The sequence below is a fragment of the Mixophyes fleayi genome, chromosome 9 (genome assembly GCF_038048845.1).
Source record: "Mixophyes fleayi isolate aMixFle1 chromosome 9, aMixFle1.hap1, whole genome shotgun sequence".
Lineage (NCBI taxonomy): Eukaryota > Metazoa > Chordata > Amphibia > Anura > Limnodynastidae > Mixophyes > Mixophyes fleayi.
Window position 1 is genome coordinate 26,091,779 of NC_134410.1, and position 23,272 is coordinate 26,115,050.

General features: G+C 45.2%; 1 protein-coding gene and 1 long non-coding RNA gene across 3 annotated transcripts in view; one reads left to right on the forward strand and one right to left on the reverse strand.

Moving 5' to 3' along the window:
- Positions 1–18,765, reverse strand: part of LOC142102298 (uncharacterized) — a 36,247-nt gene extending 17,482 nt beyond the window's left edge. For both annotated transcript variants that reach the window (XR_012679237.1, XR_012679238.1), the window contains exons 1-3: positions 18,669–18,765; positions 17,738–17,798; positions 16,889–16,936 (exon numbers count right to left, since the gene is read on the reverse strand). This is a non-coding gene — a long non-coding RNA (uncharacterized LOC142102298). The remainder of the gene's footprint in view (positions 1–16,888; positions 16,937–17,737; positions 17,799–18,668) is intronic.
- The window catches only part of AKT2 (AKT serine/threonine kinase 2), a 28,748-nt gene continuing 24,232 nt past the window's right edge, over positions 18,757–23,272 (forward strand). The window contains exon 1 of the mRNA XM_075187075.1: positions 18,757–18,862. The gene's annotated coding sequence lies outside the window, so the exon portion shown is untranslated. The remainder of the gene's footprint in view (positions 18,863–23,272) is intronic.

Genomic DNA, 23,272 nt, shown 5'->3' on the forward strand with positions numbered 1-23,272 from the left:
GCATGTCAAGCTCAAGTGCACACAGCAGCATCAGATTCAAGCTATGGGCATCTCAAAGATACGTGATTTACAACCACATCACTTTGCGTTCTTTTGTGACGTTTGCATTTCACATATGTATTGAACGTATCCTGCAATGTCTTGTTTGTTAGAGCAGAGCGGACCTAGACTCACATTCATCAACAGATGTGTCTTCCGATCCGCTCCTTGTTGAATTCGGACGTATGTATACCCGATGTACGTGCATTTTTTTAAGAAACAAGATTTTTGTACTCACTGTAAAAACTATTTTTTCTAAACACAGCTGGGGGACACTGTAGACCATGACTTATAGAGTGTGCTGTGGAGTCCAGGCACTAAAAAGACTTGTCTAGCCTGCTCCCACCCCTCTATCCCCCTCTTTCTACCGGAGAAACTCAGCTAATTTAGTAACCAAGCAGCAAGAGAGGGCAAAACTCAATCAACAGAACATACAACGAACTGTCAGAATAACAAAAGGGTGGATGTGCAGTGTCCCCCAATTGTGTTTAGAGAAAGAGATTTTACGGTGAGTATAAAAATATTGTTTTCTCTAGCACAACTAGCTGGGGCACACTGCAGACCATGGCGATGTTCCAAAGCTGCCCCTATGGATGCGAATGCTCCAAGCAAGCCGCACATAACACTTTATGGCCAAAACTCGTATCCTTAAAAGCAAACACATGAAATCTATAAAATTTTGTGAATGTGTGGATGGAAGACCAAGTAGCAGCCTGGCACACCTGCTTAACTGAAGTCCCGTGCCGAGCTGCCCAAGAAGCACTGACCGACCTAGTGGAATGTGCTGAAAGGCCTCCCAGAACCTGCTGTCCCGCAGAAACATAAGCCTGGCGAATAGCGTCTTTTATCCACCTGGAAATAGTCTGTTTAGTGGCTGGCCAGCTACGTTTCCAGACATCATACAAGACCAGAAGACTGTCAGTCTTCCTGACTGATGCTGATCTGTCAAGGTAAATCCGCAAGGCACGGACCACATCCAACGACAACAACACACTCTGTTTGTTTGACTCATGTCAATGTCCTCATTAACATGAAACCTCAAAATCACTTTTGGAAGAAAAGAACGCACTGTATGAAGTACTGCCCTGCAGTTGTGGAAAACAAGAAGAGGAGCCGCCAATTCCGAGACCCTCCTGGCCAGTAAGAATACTACTTTCCACGTGAGAAACTTTATAGGAACTGACTCCAGTGGCTCAAACGTCGGTTCCTGTAAGATGCGGAGTCCCAAATTTAAGTCCCACAGTTCTACCGGAGAGACAAAGGGGGTTTGCACATCCAACACCCCTTGAAGAAACGTCTGCACATCAGGCAGCGATGTCAACCGCTTCTGAAAGTAGACAGGAAAGGCTGATATCTGCACCTTAAGGAATGCCAGCTGCAAACCTTTGTCTAAGCCCTCCTGGAGGAAGGCCAGTAAACGTGGTACCTCAAATGAAAGGGTAGAAAACTTTCTCAACTCGCACCAGCCGATGTACAACTTCTAAATTCTGTAATAATTGCTGGAAGAAGAGGACTTCCTAGTACTAACTATCGTGTAAATTACCTTATCAGAGAAACCTTTGTGTTTTAAGATTAAGGTTTAAACGTCCAGGCCGTCAAAGTCAACCATGCCAGGTCATGGTGAAAGAATGGACCTTGGCTTAACAGATCTTCCCTTAACGGAAGATGCCCGGGTGGCTTCACCAACAACCTGAGAAAATCCATGTACCAAGACCTCCAAGGCCAATCGGGAACCAGAAAAATTACTGTGGTACTTTCTCTTCTTACCTTTTGGAGGACCTTTGGCAACATTGGAATTGGGTGAAAAACATACCCAGGTTGAAGTGTCAAGGTAAGTCATGGCATCTACCAGAAATGCCTGCAAATCTCTGGTCCTGGTGCAATATTTGTCCACTTTGTAATTGAGCCGTGAAGCCATCAACCCCACTTCCGGCAGACCCTATTTGTGAACAATCATCTGGAAAACCTCCAGGTACAGTGACCACTCTCCCGGATGTAGAACATGGCAACTCAAATAGTCTGCCTCCCAGTTCTGAACACATCGGATAAAAACCGCTGAGATGGCTGGAACCCAACGTTCCCCCCATTTTAAGATTTTGGCCACCTCCATCATCGCCAAAGAACTCATGGTTCTTCTCTGATGGTTTATGTAAGCCACTGTCGTGGCAAACTCTCCTGGGCCTGAGTCAGCGCATTGAAAATGGCCCTCAGCTCCAGTATGTTTATGGAAAGGCAAGCTTCTCCGCATGACCAAGTGCCTTGTAAGCGAAGATGCATAGTCACCGCCACCCATCCTGAAAGACTGGCATCGGGTGTCACTACCGTCCAGTCCCAGGATACAAGTGGACAGCCCTGGTTCAGGTGATCTGCCTTGAGCCACCACAGGAGAGAGCGATGCGTCTCCACCGACAAGCAAAGAAACTATCTGTCCAACTGAGGAATTAGTTTGGTCCATTTTGACAGAATCTCCTTCTGAAACTTTAGAGAAAAAAAACAGGCAAACCGAACCACCTCAAAGCAAGACGCCATACAACCCATCAGTTTCATGCACTGTAGCACTGAAACCTTTGTCCGAGAAAGTAGTGTCCTGACCTGCAATTGAACCATCCTGGTAAGAACACTCCCTGGGCCTTGGTATCAAATAAAAGACCCAAGAAAATTATCCTCCACCAAGAGATCTTTCGGCTGCACAGACTTCTCTTGGAGATCGTTAAGAGGTCTAGTTTTGTAGGACCTTCTGAAAGGGGCTGGGAATTTTACTCCACTTCTCGCTAAGGCATCACCCCGAGTGGAATGGAGACACAGAGCATGCTAACCAATTCATACAAGTTTCTACTGTGCTTTTTCTTGGATGTCCAAGATGACTTGTCCCAATTGCTTGTATGCAAAGAGTTCTCATGGAACAATCTGTACAAAACTCCGTGGGGATTTCCCCTTTAACTTTAACCATGGCTTCCACGCGAAGGGTATCCTGGCTTCACATGCCCCTTTCTGGATTCCATGTGGATGATTACTTGGAGATGGCTGAAGATGGTGGTAGCTAACCAAATAAAGGTAGCTAACCAAATCCCAGACCAGAGGTGATGGGAGAGAAAAGTGTTTTTGTGAGTGATAAATTGTGGCTGTCTACATGCAACATCGACATGAAGATGCCCTTGTTCAAACTGTGACCTATCTACATCAGTCCATACCCAACCTGGGGGTAAATAAGTCCAGTAACGTACAGGATACGGCTACCACCTTGTTCTGTATCCACCAGTGTTTCAAGTTTCTCTCTTTTGAAACCGGTTGTGAAGGACCAAATTACAATTTGAGTGGTGTTATCTCTTCCTGCAGTAGAAGGTATTAAAGTCATTTCATCACTTACCAATAAAACATTGTCCGCTGCGATTTGTGTGGTTCCAACCCACAATTAGATTTAAAAGCAAAATATAGCAGAATGCAACAAATAACAATTCAATAAAATAAGTACAGCCGATACATATGCAAGCGCCCTGGATCCAGCATACAGTCATTCAATGCTGAAGTCTGTGGTCAAAGTAGACTGTATAGTGGACCCAGAGCCTGGTTTATATACAGTTTGTGACACATAAAATACAGTAGTGATGTCTTGGCATGTTTCCATAGGTTCAGGATTCAGGACAGTCCTGTATAATGTGCAATGCACTCCAAGGGTGGCGGTCAACTCTCCAACAGCTGCATACGTGTCTTCCCGCCGAAAAGCTAGTTTAAACTGGTCTATTTGCATTACACACAATATCATTCTGACCATTATTCCTCTTTCATCCATAACTTGCATACGCAAGATGTGATCGCTTAGCCGATTGTAGCAGATGTCTGGTGGTAATAAGAGGATTAAAATGAAACTAAACATGATATGTGTCCTAAATCCTGAACCTTAGATATCAATAAAGTGGTTTTAACATTATTATATTAAACTATTAAATCTATTACATTCGATTATAAATGACTGTGTATTGGAAATTTATTAAGATGAACTATTCGCAAGTGAATGTGTGAGTGTAAGTGTGTCACTCACCAGACTGTGAGTGCTTCTTCCCGTGTGTTTAGGAACCGTGGCCGTCCACCATCCTGAGGGTCTGCGCATGCGCAGCCCTTTCAAACCTTCAGTACCTGTTCCTCTTAGTTAATTGGCTGATCAGGCAACACTCCCTATTTAAAGCACCTGAGTTCCATACCTCGTTGCCTGATCTTGGAGTCTCATTCCCCATGAGCCTCTGAAGGTGTTCCTGTCTTTCCTCGTGTATTCAGCTCCGCTGATTCCTGTGGTTTCCAGACCACTTCAACTCTCCTGTGGTTTCCAGACCACTTCAACTCTCCTGTGTTTTATCGTGACTGTATTAGCTGATTCCTATCCGCTGCCTCCGTGCACTACAGTCTTCAGCTCACTTCAACTCTCCCGTGTTTCATCGAGACTGCACCAGCTGATTCCTATCCGCTGCCTCCGTGCACTACAGTCTTCAGCTCACTTCAACTCTCCCGTGTTTCATCGTGACTGTATTAGCTGATTCCTATCCGCTGCCTCCGTGCACTACAGTCTTCAGCTCACTTCAACTCTCCTGTGTTTCATCGTGACTGTATTAGCTGATTCCTATCCGCTGCCTCCGTGCACTACAGTCTTCAGCTCACTTCAACTCTCCTGTGTTTCATCGTGACTGTTTAGCTGATTCCTATCCGCTGCCTCCGTGCACTACAGTCTTCAGCTCACTTCAACCCTCCTGTGTTTCATCATGACTGTTTAGCCGATTCCTATCCGCTGCCTCCGTGCACTACAGTCTTCAGCTCACTTCAACTCTCCTGTGTTTCATCGTGACTGTTTAGCTGATTCCTATCTGCTGCCTCCGTGCACTACAGTCTTCAGACCACTTCAACCCTCCTGTGTTTCATCGTGACTGTTTAGCTGATTCCTATCCGCTGCCTCCGTGCACTACAGTCTTCAGCTCACTTCAACCCTCCTGTGTTTCATCGTGACTGTATTAGCTGATTCCTATCCGATGCCTCCGTGCACTACAGTTATCAGCTCACTTCAACTCTCCCGTGTTTCATCGAGACTGCACCAGCTGATTCCTATCTGCTGCCCTCCGTGCTCAACAGTTCCAGCTCAGCTCTACTCTCCCGTGTTTCATCGTGACTGCACCTGCTGATTTCTATCCGCTACCTCCATGTACCTGCAGGCTGCTATTCCTCAGTTCTACTTGTGTCTGCAGCAGCTGATCCGCTCTCCGTGCTTCTCAGTGTTCCTGCCGGGGTCTACTCGCCAGTCTGCATCGGATCTACGCTTCGCTGCTTTCATCTCGGCTAGACCATCGCTACTCTTCAGGGTCCTCCAGGAGTCCAGTTCTACATACTACTGCTTCCTGAGTATTTGTTGCTTTCCCTGCTGGTCTACCTACCTGTGCGCTGCACCTACTTGATTACCGCTTCACCCTCCAGGGACTTCGCATCCTGCCGGCCTCCAACCGTTCAGGTATCTCTGCACTCCTGTCTGACAGCCTGTTCCTGAACCACGGTATGCATACTTCTCATTGACTGTGCTGGTGTATTGCATATCTTGCTGGACTGAGTTGTTCTCCTCTGGAGTTTACTATCCGCTGAGACTATTGCCATCATTGACTGTGTTATCTTTTGCCCGGATAGTTCCTGTGACTTTGTATTATTGTGCAGTGCTGTTCAGTCATTACTATATTGTGCATATCATCGTGGGATCAAGTTCAGTGTGCCCGTGTATCCTCTGTATTGCAGTCTCTCCCCGTGCTCCTCCTCACATATATATTCAGTGGTACAACTTGCTAGAGGCAGACCACTGATCCCTGTTTCCTGAGTCACCTGTTCCAGTATCCTTACACATAGCAGTGGTACAACTTGCTAACGCAGACCACTGACTTCCCGGATACCCCCACCTGGATTCCATTCCTTCACCCAGACAGCGGTACAACTTGCTAAACGCAGACCGCTGACTCTCATCACCTCCTCGTTTCTGTTGGACATTCCTCCTCACTATAGCAGTGGTACAACTTGCTGCCGCAGACCACTGACTACCCTCACGTTTCCTTTGTCCATTCAGTTCCTCGTGTACTTCTACATATATATTACCAGTGCTGCTAGTCATAGACTTTCCACGAGCATCTCTATCATCTGCTGTCTCCTGTTCCGTGATCACCCCGCTACCAGAGTACCATATTACCATCTATACTGCTCTGGTAAGCCCATCACCTGGTGATCCCTGGGTAAAGACTCCTACTGCCCGTGACAAAGTGTATGTGTGCGTTATTTATCCTTACGATTGTGTCATAACACATGGCGTACTAATCGTAATTGCAAGGTAAAACAATATTAATCAATTTAATTTACTTCATTCAATTATTTGACTTTCACAATGGCCACCAGGAATACAACATCCAGTCGATCACTGACTCTTGCAGACGCTGGTGTACTGGAAGGGCTTTGGTACTGAGGACCACTTTTGGTTTAACTCAACAAGTGTTCATGCACCTACTCTGCTCACCAAATTCTTCAAACTACACCTAACCAAGCCTAGTTTTAAATCTGGAGTCCGTCACTAAAGGATGGGCAATGAAATTGGCAATGCATGATACATTATCACTATCCCAGCCAGTCATAGATTAATTATGGTAGCAGCTTATTCAGGGGGGAGGGGGGGTACACAAATGCTGCTTGCTCCCCTAAGTTTTTGACAGCCTATGAGCACTGATAAAATTATTTAATACTTTTTTTGCACAATGCAAATATCCACGCTGATCATAATCATTAGCATGAATTTTTGCACCAGCCCTCAGAAACCCGCAAAAGTATGCTTACTGACAGGTCTATCCCTTACTGTAATGGGGCTACATTTGCACGCCCCTTCACTGCTCCGTTACACAGATGTGAGCAACTCTGCATTTGCGCATCTGCGTGCATTCTCTTTGTTAGCATGTGCTGTGCAATTCATTGACATCATGCATACCTGCGGAAACATGCATATACACTTGTTGAGAGACGTATCTTCTGCATCTGCTACAGGGTAGGTGCAAATACAGGCTGATGACGACTTGATGTAAACCAAGCACTTATGCTGCCATTGCAGATCCGTACGCATCTCGAGATATGTACAGCAGTGCAGGAGACAGGAGTAAAAGAGCAGAGAGGGAGAGGTGGATAATACTTCATATATTTTATACTTTTTATTAACAAATACAGGATAATCTGTGGAAGCAAATAGTTGTTACCTCATATTTGAGATATCTTAATTGTGAAGTATAAGATTGTTACTAAAAGCAAAAAGTTATTATAGAGAAATACAAGATAATTTGTGGAAGGAAATAGCTGTTACTTCATATTTGTGATGTCTTTATTGAGAAATATAGGACCATTTATAGAAGCAAACAGTTGCTATAACTTTATTGAGAAATATATGAGAATATAACAAAATCCATAGTTTTTCCACCTTGATTGAGGAATATAAGATTAACTATAGGAATATACACTAACTAAACTTTTTTTTAGAAAAATCAATACAATTTAAAGGGATTTTAAAGCACCAGGTTGCACTGTAAAGAAATTTGAGACAGCTTAAAGTGAGATTCAGAGGAACAGAAATTGGATAAGTAGAAAAGAGAGAATTAGTCAATAGAATAATGACATTTGTTAAAGTAGAGATGTGATGGCTATAGCTAGCTTATTTGTACACTGAAATTTAAAGTTGATCTAGGACATGCCCTATCCCAACTGCAAATCTGCCATCACATTTTAAATTTACACCCCCCTCTAATGCAACATGGTTTTGCCAAGGTGAAAAGTTACTTATTTTTCTGCTATACTTTTCTTAATGAATCAGGCCCATTAAGTGTGCGTAACGGACAGAAAGGCCAACAGAAGGAAGTGTGAGTAACGGACAGATAGGCCAGCAGAAGGAAGTGTGAGTAACGGACAGATAGGCCAGCAAAATGAAGTGTGAGTAACGGACAGATAGGCCAGCAAAATGAAGTGTGAGTAACGGACAGATAGGCCAGCAAAAGAACAAGCTGACAGTATCAGACCATCCATCCTTAGCTGAATATCAGCTGCATCTGTAATCAGTGCTTCAGGAATTACCCTATGAGGAGGCACCAGTCAAGCAGAGAAGCTTCCATGGAAAGCCACAGTCAACATCCTGGTACGACTGGCTCAAATAAGCGTTGACATTGCATGCCTGCACTTTAAATTTAATGCACACTTTTAGTAAGCCCTGGTCAGGTGAAGAAATTGACAGCTATTTGTCACTTGCTGGACCCGCAAGCAGGTACCGGCGGTCATATCTGCTCCGGACGGTCAGAAACTCCAGCGGCCGTTCCCGCTTACTCTCGATGGTGGTCGCCATCTTGCTTTCGGGTCTGGCCCTACGCAGACCCATTTTTCTATTTAATGCCTTCCCACTCGCCTCCTATTGTCCCACTTAATTGGTGGGATATTTAAAGCACCGGACATAGCTGTCAGGTGTCTGTTCTTTGTGCTAACGTCTCTGCAAATGTTAGGACCTGGCTCATTCGCTCTCCCTCTGCTTCTGGTTTCCCCGCACAGTATCTCCTGTCCGCAGACTATATATTGGACTTCCACGCTGTTCCAGTGACTCCACTATTATCTACTCTGAGTTATCTCCTAGTGTACGGCTACAGTCCAGTATCTCCTGTCCGCAGACTATATATTGGACTTCCACGCTGTTCCAGTGACTCCACTATTATCTACTCTGAGTTATCTCCTAGTGTACGGCTACAGTCCAGTATCTCCTGTCCGCAGACTACATATTGGACTTCCACGCTGTTCCAGTGACTCTGCTATTATTTCTTATCCACTCTGTGCCACCTCCTCGTGTACCGCTGCAGTTGTGCTTCTTGCCCGCAGTCTACGTATTGGACTCCCACATTGTTCAAGTGAGTCAACTACTTACTACTCTCCCTGTTCACTTCTCTCACAAACCGATCTGTCTGGTACTCTCTCTAGGGACCGAGACCTGCGGGACAGGGGCTGCAAAGACCATACCTCCTTGCGGGGGGTCCTGGCGAAGACCACCTGTTCCGTTAGACTACGCGCCCTTGGGTTGAGTTGTGTCAAATCAGGCAGATCCAGTGGATCCTAAGATCATCCGTGAATTCTGTGACAGTAAGAACAGACCAGAATGTCGGATCCCACGGGAGCACCTTCAGCTAAAGCCATGCTGCAACATTTGGTTGCACGAGTGGAGCAGGACACTACACATCAGTTATTACAGTGCCTTCAAGCCCTGGCCGCCCGCTTGGATACTTTACAAGCTGCGCAGTCTTCTGCCTCTGTTCCTCCTCCAGATAAACCAGTTGCTCATCAAGCGGCGGCCTCAACTACCTCCAGTCTCAGGTTACCAACTCCTGCTAATCTCGACGGAGACCCCAAACTCTGACATGGTTTCTTGAACCAATGTTCCATTCAGTTCGAACTACAGTCACAGAACTTCCCTACCGACAGAACCATTGTATTGTTACTGACCGGCCAGTCCTTAGCTTGGGCCTCTCCCCTCTAGGAGAGAGATGACCCTCTGCTTAGTAACTGTACCACTTTTCTAACAGAATTCCAGTGGATTTTTGATGAACCTGGACATGTCTCCTCTGCCTCTGCCAGTGTCCTCAGGCTACGCCAAGGGAACCGCTCTGTACTCTCTCTTCCGAGTTAGTTTGGAACAACGATGCACTTGTTGCTGCCTTCTGGCAAGGTCTGTCTGACCAGGTGAAGGATGTTCTGGCTTCACACGAGCTTCCCTCTACTTTGGACGCTATTATCTCCCTATGCAATAGGGTAAATCTACGCTTCTGGGAGAGGTCTGCTGAGAAAGATCAATCCCGTTGATCCTCCTTTAGGCTAGCACCTCGTTTCTAGCCACCGTCATGACCTGAAGAGCCAATGCAAATTAGAAGAGCTGGTTTGACTCCTGAGGAATGTGAGAGGAGACGCAGGAATAATCTCTGTATCTACTTTACAGAACCCGGTCACTTCTTAAATTCCTGTCTAAAAAGGTCGGGAAGCGCCAAGCCCTAATCTGCTCCGGGGAGGTTAGGTTGGGATCCTCTAAATCCTCCTCCACTTCAACTGTCTGTTCCATTCTACTTTCCCTATGGCTTCGTTTACATTCCCCACAGGTGGACTGAACACTTCCGAGATCATAGCCTAGGGTTCTTCCTGTCGTTCCCGCTGCCTAACCCTGGTAATACCTCTGCAGTTCCTTTCTGCCTCTACAGTTGTGGCCTCCTCAACTCTACCATCTCACTATTTAGCATTCTCTGATGTATTTGACAAGGACTGAGCAGAACGCTTACATCCCCATCGCCCTTGGGACTGCCCCATAGACTTACTGCCAGGAAAGAATCCCCCTAGAGGACGTGTCTATCCTCTCTCTCCACCCAAGACCCAGGCCATGCCCGATTACATCAAAGAAAAACTCCAGAGAGGATTCATCGGGCCCTCTGTCTCACCCGCTGGTGCAGGTTTCTTTTTCGCAAAGAAGTAGGACGGGTCTCTACGTCCTTGCATTGATTATCGCAGGCTAAATGCTGTAACAATTAAAAATCGTTATCCCATCCCGCTCCTCACCGAGTTATTTGACCGCATCAAGGGAGATAAGATCTTTTAAAACCTTTTAAAATGTGTTTTATCTATTTATACATCATGTTTTAAATAAAACAAACAACAAGTATTTCATGGAAAAATGACCCAAGGACGTTGTATAAAAAAATATATATAAATTTAGTATGAAAATGATATTTGGAATAGCAATATTCTGTGAAAAATCTGTGAAAAGAAACCACATTAAATTTTCATGGGAAAGTCTAAAGCAAATTCTTCAAATGGTTCAAACGGAATGGATTATAAGGCTATGAAAAAACAGTGGAAGTCAATTACGAAGCAAATAACACCTTTAGACCTGCTGAGCGACTCGTGAGTGTAAATGTGCCAAATGCGCCCCACTTTGCAGAACATTACAGCAGCTCCATTTCGGCGAGTCTGAATTCTACAGCAGCCACGGCGCTGTCAAGCAGCATCCGCAGCAGTGCTGTATTATACTACAATACAGCACTGCCGTGGACGCTTCTTTGACAGCGCCGCGGCTGCTGTACAGTTCCGTTGGTTCCCGGAGGGGAGGGGTTTCTGGAGAACCAGAAACCCCCCCTGCATGCGCCACTGAAGTGGGTATGGGGTCATTAGAAAAAATGGTTTCCATTGTCAGACCTATTATTATGCATGGCATGTTAGTTCAACTGACGAAATTGATGCCAGGCACGAGGCTTTAGGACAAAGTCACACTGGTGCCAAAAACACTAGTGCTCTTCCAGCAAGCCGTCACATGTGAGCGAACATATGCCGTCACATGGGAGCGATTTAGCTCAGAAAGTGTTGCATGTGGAGCCTAATCCCTGCCCTTTAACAAGGAAAGAGTTCATTCACTTCAATGCGTCAGACCAGAGCAATTTGAGAGCGATGAACACTAGCGTGTTTCTAGCTGAAAAAGTGCTATTTAATAAAGGGCGTTTTGTTGAAGCCGACGGTTTTCGGTGGTTTTAAAACTGCCGGATTTACTAAAGCCTGAAACGCCATTAAAATGGATGGTGGATATAATTATATATGCTGCACAATTTGGCATTACATAGTGCCCAAATAATATAATATTCCAATAATTTTGCCCCCTTAATATAATAAAATTACAATTTGCCCCCATAAGTTAATTGTAAAATAATTTTGCCTCTTAATCAATAATGATTGCCCAAATAATTTAAATGTCAATGGTGCGTCCTCTTATGTTCTGAATGGCAAAATAGCTCAAACAGCATGTTTGAACGATTAGGCCACTTAAAAGCAGGTATTAAAACTGTCCTGTCCTGCCTTTTAACCAAACCGCCAAGACCGCCGGCGGTTTAGCTGTTTTCAATCCGCCACACATCGCCAGCCATTTTAAATCGTAGCCTCAAACCGGCCTATAGTAAATGTGGCGTTTGGACTACTAAACCGCCGGCGATGTGTGGCGGATTAAAACCGCCACCAAACTCGATTCTTAGTAAATCTAGCTCCTAGGAGTAAATGTTTCAAGCTGAGAGTTTTTCGGCGGGTTTGAAAAAAACAATCAGATTCTAGCTATCATTTATTTAGTACATTCTACAAAATAACAGCTAGAATCTGATTGGTTGCTATAGGCAACATCTCCACTTTTCAAACCCGCTGGAAAACTCTCACCTTGATACATTTACCCCCTAGTGTTCAAAGCACCAGTTTGACATATATGTTTTTATCCACTTGCATTTAGTTCCACATTAATCGTAAATGTATTCATGTACCAGCTAGTAATATGGTGAAAGAATTTAAATATTTGAAGGACTTCTCCTCTTTATAGGTTTCAAGACTACAAAATGCCACTTGTGCCACTTAATAGTGTAGAGTAGAAACCTTACCTACAGCGTGTGTGCGTACACAGTGACCTCACCTCCAGCAGAACTGATAAACATTTGATATGGAAAACAAAATACAGTACTTTTAAGACTCGTTCCCCCTCCTGTAAAGGGGTTAAGAGTACTTGGAAAAATAAACACTCTCCAGACTCTCCCCAGCAGAGAGCATTGGGATAAGCACACAGATTCTGAGAGTGAATTCTGCATCAGAGAAAAAAACATTTGGAAGATCAGATGAACCTTTTAGTCTTTACCTGTCATTAAACCCCTGTTGCTTTGGTGTAACTGCCCCTTGTTTGGCTCACTTGTAAAAAGTTGTCTGTCATTCAGGATTCACAAGTTATATTTCCCTAATAAACGTAACACCTAACTGCTCAATAAAAAAAATACAAGAAACAAAAACATGTTTATCAAACAGTGCGACGGTGTCTATCTCCATCTCATCCACACGGGTAAACACATGTACTCACACCCCTCTCTCCTCCCTCTCTCCATAGAACAGGTGTTTATTACAAGTTTCACTCCCTACACCTGCAAACTGGCACCCAGCTCTTCCAGCAACAGCGCAACATTCTCATGTGTCCCCAGGACCGCTGGACTGTGGGTAGGAGACACAGATAAAGGGGAGGGGGAGCATTCAGCACCACAGGTAATATCTTATTTCACTTACTAGCTAGAAATATACCTGGAATGGAAGGTCTAGTCCTTTGTGATGTGCTACGTTACATTGTCATTCAATGCAACCGGTCACTAATATGCATAAAGACAGCTAAATGTCTTATACATTCTTCTCTAAACTGCTAAGATTAAAGTGAGGCTTTGCATAAAGCATTGCAGCTTTTAGCAAATGTACAATGAGACCTGTAGTTTAATTAATTATGGTTGATAAATGTTTGAAAATGCCTTGTACAATATGGAAGTGAACTGGAAATGCCAATTTTGTGTGCAAAATGAAGCATCCTGTGATGGAGAGAGCTGGATGGACTGGGGTACTCATGTGGTTTAAATGAGTGGAGGAATACATTGATGGGAGGCAGCAGGGGGTCACGATGGGACACCACTGCCCACTTCCCGTTACTCCTTATATGGGAAAGCACATTTAAAGGTTCATGTTTATTAATGTAAAACCATTAAAATGTACAATAATGAGACATTACACAGATAGTCACAATATCCTTCCATACTCATTAATTATTTAAGATATACACAGTAGCTATAAAACATATTCACCATTTTGCCATTTTTCAATTAGATCTTCTTACAGACATATGCAGTGGGAACATGAACATGAATACACGCTTTAAACTGTGAATCAGGCCCACAAGAAATGTTTAGTGTGTCTGACCTAGCCTGGAAAATCTGATTGCTCCTTTTGCAGGGGAACCTAACGATTGTTGTCCCCCACTTCAGTATCAACAGACCCAGGCTACCACACTGGCTACATATTTTAGGTTTAGAGGGGAGGGGTTATCGTATTTCCTTATACCAAACATTTGTGGGCCACAATAAATATTTTATTTATTAGAAGACTAAAATGTATTTGTTAAAGTTTGATATTGTGCATAGCTTCTGTCCCCTCTCAACCTCTCCAGGAGTAGGGGCTACAAGTGCAAGATATACGTAACATTAAATTCCGCTTTATTTTATTGCACATGTGGAATAAACACCAGGCAAGTTTTGTTGCCCACAGTTTATCTTACGGCTAACGCTCAACCCTATATGTCCTCTATTTTTATTCCTGTGTAATTACCCTTGTGTGGGATCCATGGATGATGACAATTGGAAAGAAGTGCTTAAGGCTCCCGAGTTAGTGTCCCCCAATTATGGATAACATATGACACAAATATACACAAATATACATACTTTATACCACCTCAATGTAAATTTAATGTAACCTATACCCCAAATGTTTTAATGTCTTCGACTGTTCTACCAGTTAATCTGGAGCTGTCCCAGGCTGCAAGGTTTTAGGAAGTAGATCTTGAAGTTACTCTTGTGTTATACAACACAGGTCTATTTGTTCAGGGTAACATGAAACCTGGATTATTTTAAACCATCTCACTTATAACTGAAGCTCTGTGTCATACCTGTAAGATAATCACCAGAAGGTGGCTGGTTCTAGAACCCCAACATTCAGCCAATCGGTGTGTTCCTTCTTCCCATATGACAAATTGATTGATCAACACAATGGATTCCCTACTTCCTACTCAGTCTGACTAGACTGGTTAGACTCCCATCCATTATGTCCCCTGGTGCATCCCTGCTTGCAATGATCCAGACCATGCTGAGGACTATGAACTGGGTCACAATAAACCTTACAGTGCAGTGGTTTTAGTTGTATTTCATGGCAGCCTCTGCATTACCTACCTCCTAATTCTCCCAGATTTGAGGGGACTGTTCTACCTTCCCATTGGTCAGGACTTTTGTGTGGACTTCAGGACAGTTGGGAGATATGTCCCACTAATGGCTGCTGCATGCACCGGCTGCATATGGCATTAAAGGGTCATTTAAGGGAAGGGGATTAGGAGTAACCCAGCGCTTCTGTCCACTCCAGACAGAGGCAGCTGAGCACAGGTGGGGTTTAGTTATAGGTAAAACCCATTGCTAAGGAGTGAATGCAGGCATGGCTCAACTGGACAGTAAAGCTAGGTACACTCTAATGCAATTATCATGCAGATTAAACGATAAGAGACCATTTGGTCAGATATTGCAAGAGCGTGTACACTGCTACGATCCTGTACCAAAGCACATCGCTTAATTTGGTTTTATAAACTTCCAAAAAAATCCCGATCAACGATGGACAAATGTGGAAGCGTGTACGCACTCACGACCAGCAGTGTAGACAGATCTCTATAGAGTGTGCAGAGTCATGATCTTTTCAGCTAATGGTGATGAGAGATACAGACCTCAGATCTGACGGTAAATCCTGTAATTGTGTACACATAAATCTGCATGATCATCGTGACTTTCAGTCATTGGTAAAACCGTGACAGAAATCGCATCAGAAGTAAGATTGCATTAGTGTGTACACAGCTTTACTGTGGGCAGCCGTTCATCACATGGGAGGCCTTGAGATGACATGACTTAGAGGGATTCCTTGCAGGATACATATGATTTGTAAGTAGGTTTAAGTAAATGTGGCTTACACTACTCACTGCCAGAATTCTGTGTTGTGTAATTAGTGTGGGGAGGGCGCTGTCATAGGATATCCACACCTTAAAGACTTGCACACGTGCTGAATGACTGGGGAAAAACACTACAGAGTAAACAGTAGCTGGACGGGATAGTGGAAACACACACCAGGCAGGTGAGTACACAGTACAGGAAGTAGGAGCAGTTTACACAGGCGATGACAGTGATAAGGTGTATTACACATGCACAGGTGTGCTGCTTACAAACATAACATGGGCTGCACCACTCACAAGGTTTTACACCTAAACACGCCAGTCCCTGGTTATTGAGGCTTTTCCATTCACAACCTTCACAGAAGCATGGCATGTAAATGTCCAAGGCTTCTTCAACTAAGGATAATTAATGAGTCTCAGTTCTGACATTAGTGAGATTGTCTACTGTGTGGGCTACGACTGGGTACACATTATACAAAATATTTTACAAGATTTACCTTCAGATCTGTGCTCTTCATCTGTCATAGCCATCGATCGATAAGATCATGACTCTGCACACTCCATAGAGATCTATGGACTTCTGATCGTGAGTGCATACACATTGCAGGATTGGAACAACATCGTACCATCGTTGAACGAGATTTTTAGTTGAGTTTAAAAATCAAATGAAACGATACGATGTACATTGGGACGATAATCATTCATCGTTGCGGTGTACGCATTAATGTGATATCAGACCGAACGGTCGTTCATCGTGCGATTGGCCCAATAATCCACTGAAAACCCTGTAGTGTGTACCCAGCCTACGGGGTATATTTACTAAACTAGTTTTGAAAAAGTGGAGATGTTGCCTATAGCAACCAATCAGATTCTAGATGTCATTTTGTAGAATGCACTAAGTAAATGAAAGCTAGAATCTGATTGGTTGCCATAGGCAACATCTCCACTTTTTCAAACCCGCAGTTTAGTAAATCTAGCCCTAAGTGTCTTCCTTCTGCTAGACACGCTTTTTTAGGTTTTGCCTGCCAGTTTGTTTGATGTTGATCAAATTGATCAATTTCTATGTGGCTCCACAGTTTCTCATCTTAAACAACCAAAACATAATCTAATCAGATTTGATGAGGCAGAAGACAAGACATAGTAAATTCTATCTCAATGGCAGCGGTTACTATTACCAAAGTTAAAAATGTAAAAGAAGAAAATGACAATCCCATAAAGAAGTAATAATATATCCAACATCCAATAACTGCAATTATGTACCTGCAGCTGGGTTACTCCACCGTATGAAAGCTCCACCACAGTCTACATCTGGAAGGGGGTAAAAAAACAAAAGCGAATATACATAGTTAATCTAGTAATACTGACGTTTGGTTCCAGTGTCAAATATAGTATATTGCTCTGATCCATATCCAGTTCATACAAGTTTAAGGGACTGACCTTCTTAATAAAACAGCAGCCTCTCCTCATAAACAAATGGGGTGGGGTCCCCTCTAACTGTGGCCATGTGGGGGAATATGCCGATTGCCACTAATTTTCCATGCAGTGGAATACGAGCACTCTGCACGCCATTCATAACTAGAGCTACAGACGGATTTAGCCCGCCAGTGCCGAAAGCTGCAGCATATCTTATTGAGGTTGTTCAAAAGTAGGCAACCACTTTAAAAAGTACCTTTCATGATGGTTTGTAAAATCTAACATCAATAATACCGGCTGAGCGATAGTCAAATTGCAATGGACAATCATAGCTGCCAACAACCTCAATGTCTGCGACACATTCCTGGTTTCCGGTGGCCGGAGGGGGGAGTATCCAATCATAATCTAGATGTGGTCTTACACAAAATGGGATGATTGGGCATTTTGGAATTGTTAACTAAATGATCCAATTGTAAACGTTGGCATGTAGGAACAATTATTAGCAACCACAACCTCCCTGATCAAATAAGATGTAAATAAATAATAATGATTTTACGCAGCAGCTCATGGATTTTTAGCCACACAAAGCAACCTGAAATGTACACTACCTTGGGGATGTCAGAGTGTAATAATTTAAGTGAAATATCAAATGATAATTCTTGGGAGAGATATCCTTAGTGAAACCAAAGGTCTTACCTAAGTTCCAATGTTTAGGTTCCCCCGATGTGTCTCCTGATATCAGAGGACATCATGCTGTCTGTAAAAAAAGCAACAACAAAAAAACTTACCAAGAGTGAGGAGAGCGCAGTAGTCATCCCAATAATTTGGGACGTGAAAAAGTTCCCATACAGTGGAATAGGTGTAAAAATATCCTATGTTGTAACGTGATCAATACTATCTCACCTCTCTTTAACCACTTCCTGACTGGAGGGCTTCCCCTCTTCATAACCAAGCCAATTTTTTAAAAATGCCACCAACAATCATTCCACGGTCAGAACCACTTAGATCACATTTCTTCCTTATCCTAGTGTCTAAACAACAACTGAACCCCTTGACCATGTCTGCAATGAGTTGCTGTCACATCATTGGCTGATTAGATAGTTGCATTAACAGGTATTACAGGTGTACCTAATGAGGTGGCCACTGAGTGTATATCAATGACTATTCTACTTCCTACCCATCTATGTTTCTAAGGGCCCTAGGTTAGGGCTGTGAAACTGTTACACATCCTCAAATTATTTCTCTACTTATTTTGTTGAGAATATAGTAGGATATATAAATAAATTAAGGACATGTAAGGGCAGATTATACACTTTTTCACATTTTTAAGAGACAGCAATAACAATATTTTAGCCATGAAAATTGTATTTTGAAGTGCATTAAAATTCTGGAATTTTAATGCAAAGGGAAAAATACAGCATTATAAAGATAAAATAAACTTAGTACTGACTGAATGTGATTATACTAAGATTTAAATTGTATTTACACGTAAATGTTTTCATAATGAAATATTTTTGAGAATTAATTAGACGTGATATTGAGATATTATGAGTTGGTGACAGTTTTATATATGCCTAATGACATTATACAGTGTGTGATATATCTTCATCAGTTCTGCTCACATTACCTCACACTGTACATGGCAGCGCCTGGCAGGTGCCCTTAAAAAAGATGGCGGCCCGGATCGTTCCTGAGCTGTTTAGTTCTCGGGCGGATGTAGGCGGATGTTCTCGCCTCCATTCTCTGTAGCGCTGCAACTTTCGTTAGGAGGGAGACATGAGATCGGGGAACGGCGGGCTGAGTGGAGCCTGACTCTGGAAGGTGAGCGGGAGGAGAGCCGAGGCTGCGGCCCGGTGCACTACGCATCAGACCGGGGACGCTTCGCCGAGCGCCTCAAGTGCACAGCGGCTGAGGCCTAAGGAGGGGGACGGTGTTATGAGCTATACACAGAGGCCTAGGGGCATTATACTGCTACACAGAGACCAGTTTACACACGCTGGCCTGTAATGTGGGACTGCTAGACGGTTACTAGCAAACTGGGTTTTAAGGATTAGTAAATAGTTATAACAGGATTTCTAGATAGGTCACCTACTTGCGCGACTTCGTGTACGAGCGTGATGGTCCTGCCAAGGAGAGCTATGGTGTGTGTGAGAGCTATGGTGTATGTGTGGGGGGGGTCGGCTGCTTGGGTGAGAGCTATGGTGTATGTGTGGGGGGTGGGCTGCCTGGGTGAGAGCTATGGTGTATGTGTGGGGGTGGGTGGGCTGCCTAGGTGAGAGCTATGGTGTATGTGTGTGGGGGGTGGGCTGCCTGGGTGACAGCTATGGTGTATGTGTGGGGGGGTGGGCTGCCTGGGTGAGAGCTATGGTGTATGTGTGGGGCGGTGGGCTGCCTGGGTGAGAGCTATGGTGTATGTGTGGGGGGGTGGGCTGCCTGGGTGAGAGCTATGGTGTATGTGTGGGGGCTGCCTGGGTGAGAGCTATGGTGTATGTGTGTGGGGGTGGGCTGCCTGGGTGAGAGCTATGGTGTATGTGCGGGGGGGTGGGCTGCCTGGGTGAGAGCTATGGTGTATGTGTGGGGGGTGGGCTGCCTGGGTGAGAGCTATAGTGTGTATGTGTGGGGGGGGGGGGGGGTGGGCTGCCTGGGTGAGAGCTATGGTGTATGTGTGGGGGGGTGGGCTGCCTGGGTGAGAGCTATGGTGTGTATGTGTGGGGGGGCTGCCTGGGTGACAGCTATGGTGTATGTGTGGGTGGGCTGCCTGGGTGAGAGCTATGGTGTATGTGTGGGTGGGCTGCCTGGGTGACAGCTATGGTGTATGTGTGGGGGGGTGGGCTGCCTGGGTGAGAGCTATGGTGTATGTGTGGGGCGGTGGGCTGCCTGGGTGAGAGCTATGGTGTATGTGTGGGGGGGTGGGCTGCCTGGGTGAGAGCTATGGTGTATGTGTGGGGGCTGCCTGGGTGAGAGCTATGGTGTATGTGTGTGGGGGTGGGCTGCCTGGGTGAGAGCTATGGTGTATGTGCGGGGGGGTGGGCTGCCTGGGTGAGAGCTATGGTGTATGTGTGGGGGGTGGGCTGCCTGGGTGAGAGCTATAGTGTGTATGTGTGGGGGGGGGGTGGGCTGCCTGGGTGAGAGCTATAGTGTGTATGTGTGGGGGGGCTGCCTGGGTGACAGCTATGGTGTATGTGTGGGTGGGCTGCCTGGGTGAGAGCTATGGTGTATGTGTGGGTGGGCTGCCTGGGTGACAGCTATGGTGTATGTGTGGGTGGGTGGGCTGCCTGGGTGACAGCTATGGTGTGTGTGTGGGGGGGTGGGCTGCCTGGGTGAGAGCTATGGTGTATGTGTGGGGGCTGCCTGGGTGACAGCTATGGTGTATGTGTGGGGGTGGGCTGCCTGGGTGAGAGCTATGGTGTATGTGTGGGGGGGTGGGCTGCCTGGGTGAGAGCTATGGTGTATGTGTGGGGGGTTGGGCTGCCTGGGTGAGAGCTATGGTGTATGTGTGGGGGGGTGGGCTGCCTGGGTGAGAGCTATGGTGTATGTGTGGGGGGGTGGGCTGCCTGGGTGAGAGCTATGGTGTATGTGTGGGGGGTGGGCTGCCTGGGTGAGAGCTATGGTGTGTGTGGGGGTGGGCTGCCTGGGTGAGAGCTATGGTGTATGTGTGGGGGTGGGCTGCCTGGGTGAGAGCTATGGTGTATGTGGGGGGTGGGCTGCCTGGGTGAGAGCTATAGTGTATGTGGGGGGTGGGCTGCCTGGGTGAGAGCTATAGTGTATGTGTGGGGGGTGGGCTGCCTGGGTGAGAGCTATGGTGTATGTGTGGGGGGGGCTGCCTGGGTGAGAGCTATGGTGTATGTGTGGGGGGGGTGGGCTGCCTGGGTGAGAGCTATGGTGTATGTGTGTGTGGGGGGGTGGGCTGCCTGGGTGAGAGCTATGGTGTATGTGTGTGTGGGGGGGTGGGCTGCCTGGGTGAGAGCTATGGTGTATGTGTGTGTGGGGGGGTGGGCTGCCTGGGTGAGAGCTATGGTGTATGTGTGGGGGCTGCCTGGGTGAGAGCTATGGTGTATGTGTGTGTGGGGGGGTGGGCTGCCTGGGTGAGAGCTATGGTGTATGTGTGTGGGGGTGGGCTGCCTGGGTGAGAGCTATGGTGTATGTGTGGGGGGTGGGCTGCCTGGGTGAGAGCTATGGTGTATGTGTGGGGGGGGTGGGCTGCCTGGGTGAGAGCTATGGTGTATGTGTGGGGGGGTGGGCTGCCTGGGTGACAGCTATGGTGTATGTGTGTGGGGGGGGGGGGCTGCCTGGGTGAGAGCTATGGTGTGTGTGTGGGGGGGGGGGGGCTGCCTGGGTGAGAGCTATGGTGTATGTGTGTGGGGGTGGGCTGCCTGGGTGACAGCTATGGTGTATGTGTGTGGGGGTGGGCTGCCTGGGTGACAGCTATGGTGTATGTGTGTGGGGGTGGGCTGCCTGGGTGACAGCTATGGTGTATGTGTGTGGGGGTGGGCTGCCTGGGTGACAGCTATGGTGTATGTGTGTGGGGGTGGGCTGCCTGGGTGACAGCTATGGTGTATGTGTGTGGGGGTGGGCTGCCTGGGTGACAGCTATGGTGTATGTGTGTGGGGGTGGGCTGCCTGGGTGACAGCTATGGTGTACGTGTGTGTGGGTGGGCTGCCTGGGTGACAGCTATGGTGTATGTGTGTGGGGGTGGGCTGCCTGGGTGACAGCTATGGTGTATGTGTGTGTGGGTGGGCTGCCTGGGTGACAGCTATGGTGTATGTGTGGGTGGGCTGCTTGGGTGACAGCTATGGTGTGTGAGGGAACATTAAACAGTACAGTGGGTAAGGTGCACATGATAAGGAAATTGAAAGGGGAAGGAATGGGAGTTGCATAGATAGTAGGAAATTTGTGTCTGATTTGATTGTTCCAACATTCAAAATATTAGACCTAAATTGTAGCAGTAAGAGGCAAATCCTTAGATCAAATCTAATTATGCTAAACAGCATGTGGATAATGATGTATGTTATCAGTGATGCAGTCAGGGACCTGTTATCTGAAATTATCCTCCTTTCAACTGATATTTCAGTAAGTTTTGGATGCTTCATTTATCCTAACAAGTAAATTTCCCAGGAGAAGAAAGTCTGATGGTTGGATCCATGCCATGAGTGCAAGGATCACTGATTGGTCGTCCTTCCATGATTTTACTCCATGTGATACATACTAGATATATGAAAATGAAAACAGAGAAAAGACATAGTGTAATGCTGTAATGACAAGTGGTCTGTCAGTTAGATAATGATTGCGCTTACAAGATGATGTCTTGTATCGTTGCAGATCATGTAGAGAAATGTTGGCTGCAGCGCCCGTCAACAGCATTATATGAAACAAAGTTGAGAAGTTGAACAGATAGTGAATTATTGTAACAGACATTTAATTCTAAAAATACAAAATCACACTTGCAATATATGATCTTGTATAAAAACCTCTGTATTATATTCAGTATCGTTCCTGTCCTTGATTGGCGCCCTGGATGTGTGAGCTGTCAGAGGCTTAATCTCTCTTTTGACATTCATTCCAGTTGTTCTGTCATGTAGACAGAAAAAGATCAAGACGGAGTAAACAATATAAGTGTAAATTTTCCTTAACCCACCCAACTCGTTTTGTCTATAAAAGACCTCCGATGTCTTGTGTATTATCTCTTGTTTTATAGTCTGTTTTTCAGCTGGGGGGCTGGCCTTTAGTGCTTGTAGTTAGGATTAGCCTCTGCAGGTGTTGTCTCATTAGAAACGTTAATGCTGGGTTCCTTAGATGTAATACATATGCCATATATAATGATATTTGTATCTGTAATCAAATACTTAAACTTGTTTGAAACACGAACACTATTAAAAGTGATATTCATAAATTAATTAAAAACTATATCAAATAAATAATTGTAGCTTAAGTCGTTCAGACCTAAACAAGCATACTTATTAATTTTTGATGAAAAACATAGGCCCACTATTTGGTATCTACTCTTTGCTTCCAATTAGTTGTTAAAAGCAGCGACTGGTTGCTGTTTAGTTTTTAGAATTAAAGGATCCGTATTCCAATAGTTGTAAGATGAACATCTTTAATAGAGATTTCTTCACTATACGAACATCATCCGAAGCCGAACACCGCTCCTTAGCTACCCCCACAAAGATTAACAATCGTTCCGATTAAATTATGAAAGCTAGCAATGTCAATTTCATTTTGCTTGCTTAG